Raw genomic sequence first — 7566 nt, 5'->3', positions numbered from 1 at the left:
AGGCGGGATGGGGATTGTAATTATTTAGACTACTAACTGCATCGGACCGAAGTCCGGAACTAACTGCATCGGACCGAAGTCCGGAACTAACTGCATCAAACCGAAGTCCGGAACTGACTGGGACCTTGTCCCCTGCATCGGACCGAAGTCCGGAACTAGCTGCATCGGACCGAAATCCGGAACTGTTTGAACAAAGCATAACATAAACACGTATCTGCTAACATAACACATATACTGCATCGGACTGAAGTCCGGAACACATAACACATAGACATGCCTGAATCACAAAGACATCAAGCACCCTGAACTACTGCTTCGGACCGAAGTCCGGAACTAACTGCTAGCTAAACGGGTCGGCATTGTGGCCGTAGACCTGTTCCTACTGGTAGGAAACTCACCTGAACTGTTGTGCTTTGCCGATAATCCTCTGGCTCCTAATCGACAATCCCCTGAGCCGCTGCTCCTCCAGCTCTCCGAGCTACCAATATCAATATGACACTTAGTCTGACAGTCCTCTAAAAGTCAACTAAGTCAACTCTGGTCAAAGTCAAAATCCTGGTCAAAGTCAACCTTCCAGGTCAACCCTACTCGCCGAGTCCACCTACTGACTCGCCGAGTTCATATGCTCAGGGTCCTTCTATTCGCGACTCGACTCACCGAGTCCAATGATTTCCGAGTCCTGTCCTGTTCAACTCGCTGAGTCTCCACCCGACTCACTGATTCGAGTCTCAACTTGAAGGGTTTGGGGTTTCGCGACCTGACTCGCCGAGTCCACGAATAGACTCGTCGAGCCCAAGGCAATCTTCAACCAACTCATCGAGTTGTTCTTCCAACTCGCCGAGTTCATGCCCAACTTCATCCGACTCGACGAGTTGTTCATCCCACTCGTCGAGTTCCTCCTCATCTTCATGCTACTCGTCGAGTCCACTCAAAGGACTCGCCGAGTCCATTCAGATCTACATACATGCAGAGGACTTTTGAGTCATGCATGGACTCCAAACTATAGATCCACTCTTCTAAAGCCTATTCCTTACGTAAAGTGGAAAACTTTACGTGTAGCTAAGGAGATCTAGGCTCAAAACACTATAAACTAGGGTTTAAGACAAAGGGGCTTAACAATCAACCCAAATACTGATGCTTTATGATTCTCCAGGCCAAGATACACTTAGATCTGAAGTAGTAACTTCAGATCTGGGCTTCTAACTCGAAATGGCTCTTAAACTTGCCCTAAAAGCCCCAAATCCCAAGATAAAGGTTGATCTATATGCAAAAGAGGGAAGGTAGCGACTCATTACCTTCAAATGTTCTGGAAGACCTCACAAACTCTGGATCTACTGCCAATCCTTGAATCCCCAATGGGTGCCTTCTTCCTTCTTCCTTCAAATCACCCAAAATGGCAAGAAAGCTTGAATAAGCAACAATGGAGGCTTAGGGTTTCTGGTTATGGATTATAGGGGGCGCAAATGAGCCCTAGGGAAGAGAATAAGATGCTTAAATAGGGTACCAAGTCCCGAAATTAGGGTTTCCCAACCCAGACCAGACTCGCCGAGTCGGTCACTTACCTTACACCCGGATCCCGCTCCGACTCGCTGAGTTCCTCCCTGGACTCGACGAGTCAACCCTCTTTAACTTAGGGTTTTTCCTCTCCTTTCTTGACCTTTCTGATTTCGGGTGTTACAACTCTCCCCCACTTAAACTAAACTTCGTCCTCGAAGTTCTCTATGATCAACTGACCTGCAATCCGCCTCAACACCCTACCTGGTGACTTTAACCCTTTTGTCCATCACTCCAGCCACTCACACTGCTGGTCACTACTGTTGGTACATACTGAATTCTTCTCTTTTCCATAATTTCCTTAACGTTACTTCCTCCGACTAAAAATTCTGTTACCCCTCATCCGCCTACCGGATGCACTGAGACCACCCTGGTCCAACTAATCTGCTGATATCTGAGTTACCGAACTCCCACCGGTCCCTACACCCCATTGCAACCTACTAGTTGCTTCCAGCGACTTCTGAAGATACTTCGATTATATATAATTGTTCTATCCACTCTGCCGCTAGGGGTGTGCAAAAAAACCGCAAAACCGAAAAACCGAGCCGAACCGGTCAATCCAAAACCGAAACAAAAAAAAAACGTAACTGAAAAAAAACCGAAACCGAAAAAACCGGATATCAACGGGTCGGTTTTTGGTTTTCATATTTAGGTATCCGCGGATACCCGAACCGAACCGTTTGATTATATATATATATATATATATATATATATATATATATATATATATATATATATATATATATATAATGTACAAAAAATATTATTTCATTAGTACTGTTTTGATCGATCTAAGAGTCCAATAACCTAAACAAAAATCCATATTGACAACTCCAATTTTGTAATTCTAAATTCATTTGCTTTTCTTTTTATTTTTATTATTGTATTTATTATACAACTTATAGTATATGATATTTGAACTTCGTTACGTTTTTTAAACTTCATTATGTTTTTTTAAACTCTTTGACTTACTAATTTTAAGAATGAGATAACTAAAATGGAGTTTGTAGTTTCAATTGAATTTATTTTTTATATTTTACCGGGTACCCATGAACCGAACCGTGGTTACCCGCTTTTATACGGTTCGGTTTGGTTCGGTTTTTTTATCAATACGGTTCGGTTTCGGTTAGTGCGCATTAGGTACCCGCCCTGTGGTAACAGTTTGTAATTTTATTACTATCCGGACCGAACCGCCCCGTGAACACCCCTATCTGTCGCTCATACTAAAACGATGTTGCTGGAACCAGCTTGCTTATCTCCCATCTGATTACTCAACTCCTACTAACTCGAGCCTTCCATCCTGAAAGAAAAGCTACCTGCCTAGCTATCCTTACAGATCACTTATACTTGGCAGAAGGCTCAACTGATCCTGCTAAGAGGGACTTGCCATTTCCAAATCAACCAACTATACCGTCAGCACTTGCATTCCAACACACATACTAATACTGACCCTCACACTGCAATTATCCGAAACACTGAACTGCCTGCAACACTGAACTGCCTAAAACACTGAACTGCCTGAAACGCTGAACTGCCTGAAACACTGAACTGCCTGAAACACTGAACTGACTGAAACACTGAACTGCCTGAAACACTGAACTACATGAAACACTGAACATGCCTGAAACTCTGAACTGCATGAAACACTGAACATGCCTGAAACTCTAAATACGCCTGAAACACTGAACTGCTTGAAACACTACTTCCCGAATTATCTCAAGACCTTCCTGGTTACCAATCATTTATCGGTTATCTACAACACCAAGTTCCAACTCAACTGTGGAGTCAAAAGACTCCTCACTTAGTCGCTCCCACGACTTCTAAACAAAATCTTTCTCTGGAACTAGTTTCCACTAGTTATCCTGTCACTGTGGCTCTATCAACCTCCCGATCCACCGATCAGGTCCAAACGTCACATCCTGACATCATCAATTCCACAACTAACAACATGATGGCTCCTAGACTAACGGTAGCCCTTAACATACCCGAACCCCAACGGTCCACTGCTACTTTGATCTCATAACTGAGGTGACGATCTACTGAAAAATCGCCGACTTAACCATAACTGAACCATTTGGGAAATCCAAAATCTAACCCGTGGATTCCCATATCCTCACTACTGCACCCGAACGGGTGGGTACTACTGCTTCCCCCCGCCCAACAACGCGCTCATGCTGCCTACCAACCTGATAAAGGCCACGGCTACACCCGCGGACTTACAACTCTCTAATACTATCTGGCTGCTAGTGAATGCTATGGCTACCCCCGCAGACTTACAACACTCTACTACTATCTGACTTCTAGTGAATGCTACGGCTACCCCCGCAGACTTACAACACTCTACTACTATCTAACTGCTAGTGAATGCTACGGCTATCCCCGCAGACTTACAACACTCTACTATTATCTAACTGCAAGTGAATGCTACGGCTACCCCCGCAGACTTACAACACTCTACTACTATCTAACTGCTAGTGAATGCTACGGCTACCCCCGCAGACTTACAACACTCTACTACTATTCCGAGGACATCCTGACTATCATAGTCCTGCTAGTGATTCCTCATCCTGATTTCTCAAAACCAGCCCTCAGTCTTTGAATACTGCATCAACCTCGACATCTTATATCCTTGATATACTTAGCGCTTCGTCGAGGAATTTCGGCTTGGTTCCCAAACCAACCGTCTACTAATCCGGATACAAGAAGCTATTGTTGGGAAGTTTCCAAACTCCCAACTCCTAAATCTACACAATTCTGCATGCTGACTCTGTCACTGGCTACTAATACGAAAGCATCTCTTGCTAACCGTTCTCAGGATCCTCATTCTGACTCACTTGAGCCCTACAGGTGGTCCTCCAATCTTGGATTCCCATCCAGCTTCTAACCATCTCGATTACATGAACTAACTGCTAGGAAGGTCCTCAAACTTCCAATTCTGAACTCCTCAATCCATCAATCACTGTGCTACTATCTTTTCTTCTCAGAGGCCGCGCACTCATTCTGGGTCTACGTGGCTATTATCCTTGTATACTCGGAGGGTTCTCCCCCACTTGGATTCGGCTAACTCCTTACTGCTCACTGGTCGAAAGGATTCCCAACCTTCCTTCCATTAAAAGGGCGATATGCTGTCCGCCAACGTTTACCTCCGTCGGCGCTCCAACTAACTCTTACCAGATCCGCACCCTTCTTACTATCTAACTGAGCACCCTTCGATCCTTAACTGTATTTGCTTTAGGGACTACATCCCGAGAACCTGCGTTTGGGGTGCACATCCCCAACCCACTTCCTTACTGACCGCTAGCTACTCTACTTAAAAACTCTGGATTATCACTACTGAGAATATAACTGATCATTACCCGACTAACGCCTTCCGCAAGTAGTAAGGCACTACTGCATCTTACACATAGATGCTACAGTTACTGTATCCGAAGTAACCTGATCTAGAGGGGACGACCTCCAATTCACCATTCAATTCCAAAGTATGCAGATGGCATAAGACTTAACCATAGGCAAGTAATATAATACCCCAACACATATGCTTATTAACATCAATGCAGCAGCATAACAATAATATCATGAATAATATTTGACAGGGAGGTAAAAGATACATACCTCCATCACTCAGCGCTACTCGAATGCTTGCTGAAATCAATCGGAAAAACTCGGCTCCGAGCCGTGGGCGCCCTTGCCCGGCCTCGGCAACCACTGGCGGTACTTGAAGTCCCAAGGGCAGAGCTGGCACCTGCCCTGCTGAAAACAAACTCGGATAGTGGGCCTTCTTGTGGCCCCTCCGACTGCAATGGAAACATATCGGGTCAAGTTCCTAGGCGATGGTAACAGTACAATCTCTGCTAAAATGGCCAATCCGGCCGCACTTGAAACATCCAGCATCGCCTCCACTTCTACGCTTGCACGCACCCAGGTGCGTCCTACCACACTTCCCGCATCGACTGCGGCTCTGATAGTCCTTCGTCCTCAAATCCGACCCCTTGGGCCTCTTACCCGAACCTGTGGCTACCTGAGTCTCATCCGTTTTCCTCTTCCTTTCTGATTCCCTGTCTGTCTCTCGCTCCTGCGTTACCTTGTCGACACCGCCCGTCGACTGAACAACAACTATCTGATCCTGGAGCTTCGCGATCAACCTATCATTGATCCTTACGACCATGTCAGGCAGATCCTCACGAATGGCTTGCGTAACCTCCTTAATTATCCAATCATGTAGAGGTCTCTCTTGGAGACGGGATGCCCCACTAACTCCCATCCACTAATGACAAAAACTAGAAATGGGATCTCCTTTCCCGATGGATCCCTGAACTCTATAAGAATCGGGGTCTAAACGAGCCCCAATCTGTCCTGAAACTATCCCGTCCTTAAAGGCCTCAAGATGACTGTCCATGAGCTCCACAATGACCTCTCTAACCGAACCGAAAATCACTGGAGTCTGATCAATGATGTTGTGCATGATCTCTGCGGAAATGAAATCCCTCATCTGATCATCAAGCTGCCCGGCTCTAGAGCCTGAGCCAGATCCCTCCTCGACACCTGAACTGCCAACTGATATCTCGCGCAACGTCACCATGCTGAAAATATAACAATTCCTGATCAATTTACACACTACTGCTGAGGGATCTCTCACACACTCTACTAGTTCCCTGTTTTTGCCTTGGCCCCTCTTGAATCGAGTACGGATCCTCTGCTTTCAGTAGTACGGGCCCATACTACCTTCCACATCTATCCGTACTTTCCTCAAGAGTTACCTCAACTCCACCAAGTCATCTTTTCTCTACTACTGATCTCTGCTACTCTCATTCTAGGCTTGCCCTAGGGAACCCCTGACTCTACCCAAATAGTCCTCAGCTGCTGAAGGCCTCCTTTTAATGCCAATTAGCCACCACCTTAATACCATCACATGTGACGAGGCTCAGATAATCCTTCCAGTAAAAGACTCTTCCCTACAACGGTTGGACTCAGACAAGAGCTGCGCAATAGGGCCAAATCCAGCACTCTGAGATTATTCAACCCTGCTCACATGCGACGTGACGTATTCACCTAATGGCTAACTCCCATCATTCAGAGTCCCAGAAAAGCACAAAGCAAGCAGCATTCGGACACAGGAAACTACCCAAGCAAATCTATTCTCATAACGAGAAACTGTACTAGCATACAATGCTAAGCTCATACTATCAGGCATAACCTACACAGGCTATCCTACTACTGTCTACTCAATACTAGCATGAAATTCTTATCAAGCTGAAACACATAAAGCAGGCACATAAGGCATCATTCCTAGATCCTTAGTCCTATTCTAGCATGCTGTTCTACTAAAACTGAAACTGATAATCATAACATAAACTTGTATGGGTAATTTGGGAGTACTTACTTGAGCTCGGCTGATTGCATGCACCACACCCTTTTCTCTTACCAAAACTCCTTTCTTTCTGAATTCTTTTGCTTTACTAAAACTGTTTTCTTTCTCAAAACTCTTTTTGCAAAACTGTCTTTTCCTTTTGAAAACCTTTATACTAATCCCTCAGTTTGAGTTCAGACACGCCCGAGGGTATGTCCGAATCCCTCAAACTAAGGCTCTGATACCAACTTGTAACGACCCAAAAATCACGACTAAAAATTTATTTAAAAACATTACTAAAATCATATTTATAAAAATTGTATCATAAGTCATAACATAATTTTTCGAGTATTAATTCAAAACATAATCTCATTATCAGAGTCAAACATTCCCAGGCTAACTGACTATGGTGTGTGCACTGCAATCTTCCCGAGCTCCTCTTTTGAAAACTGAGTACCTGAAACCAAAACTGAAAACCGTAAGCACGAAGCTTAGTGAGCTCCCCCAATCTACCACATACCATACAATAACATATAAAGCACATACTAGGCCTTGCCCACTGCATCGGACCGAGGTCCGGACTAACTGGGACCTTGTCCCCTGCATCGGACCGAAGTCCGGACTAACTGCATCGGGCCGAAGTCCGAAACTAACTGCATCGGACC

The sequence above is a fragment of the Lactuca serriola genome, chromosome 3, assembly GCF_051521515.1.
Source record: "Lactuca serriola cultivar US96UC23 chromosome 3, Lser_US96UC23_V15, whole genome shotgun sequence".
Taxonomy (NCBI): domain Eukaryota; kingdom Viridiplantae; phylum Streptophyta; class Magnoliopsida; order Asterales; family Asteraceae; genus Lactuca; species Lactuca serriola.
This window is presented reverse-complemented; position numbering follows the sequence as displayed.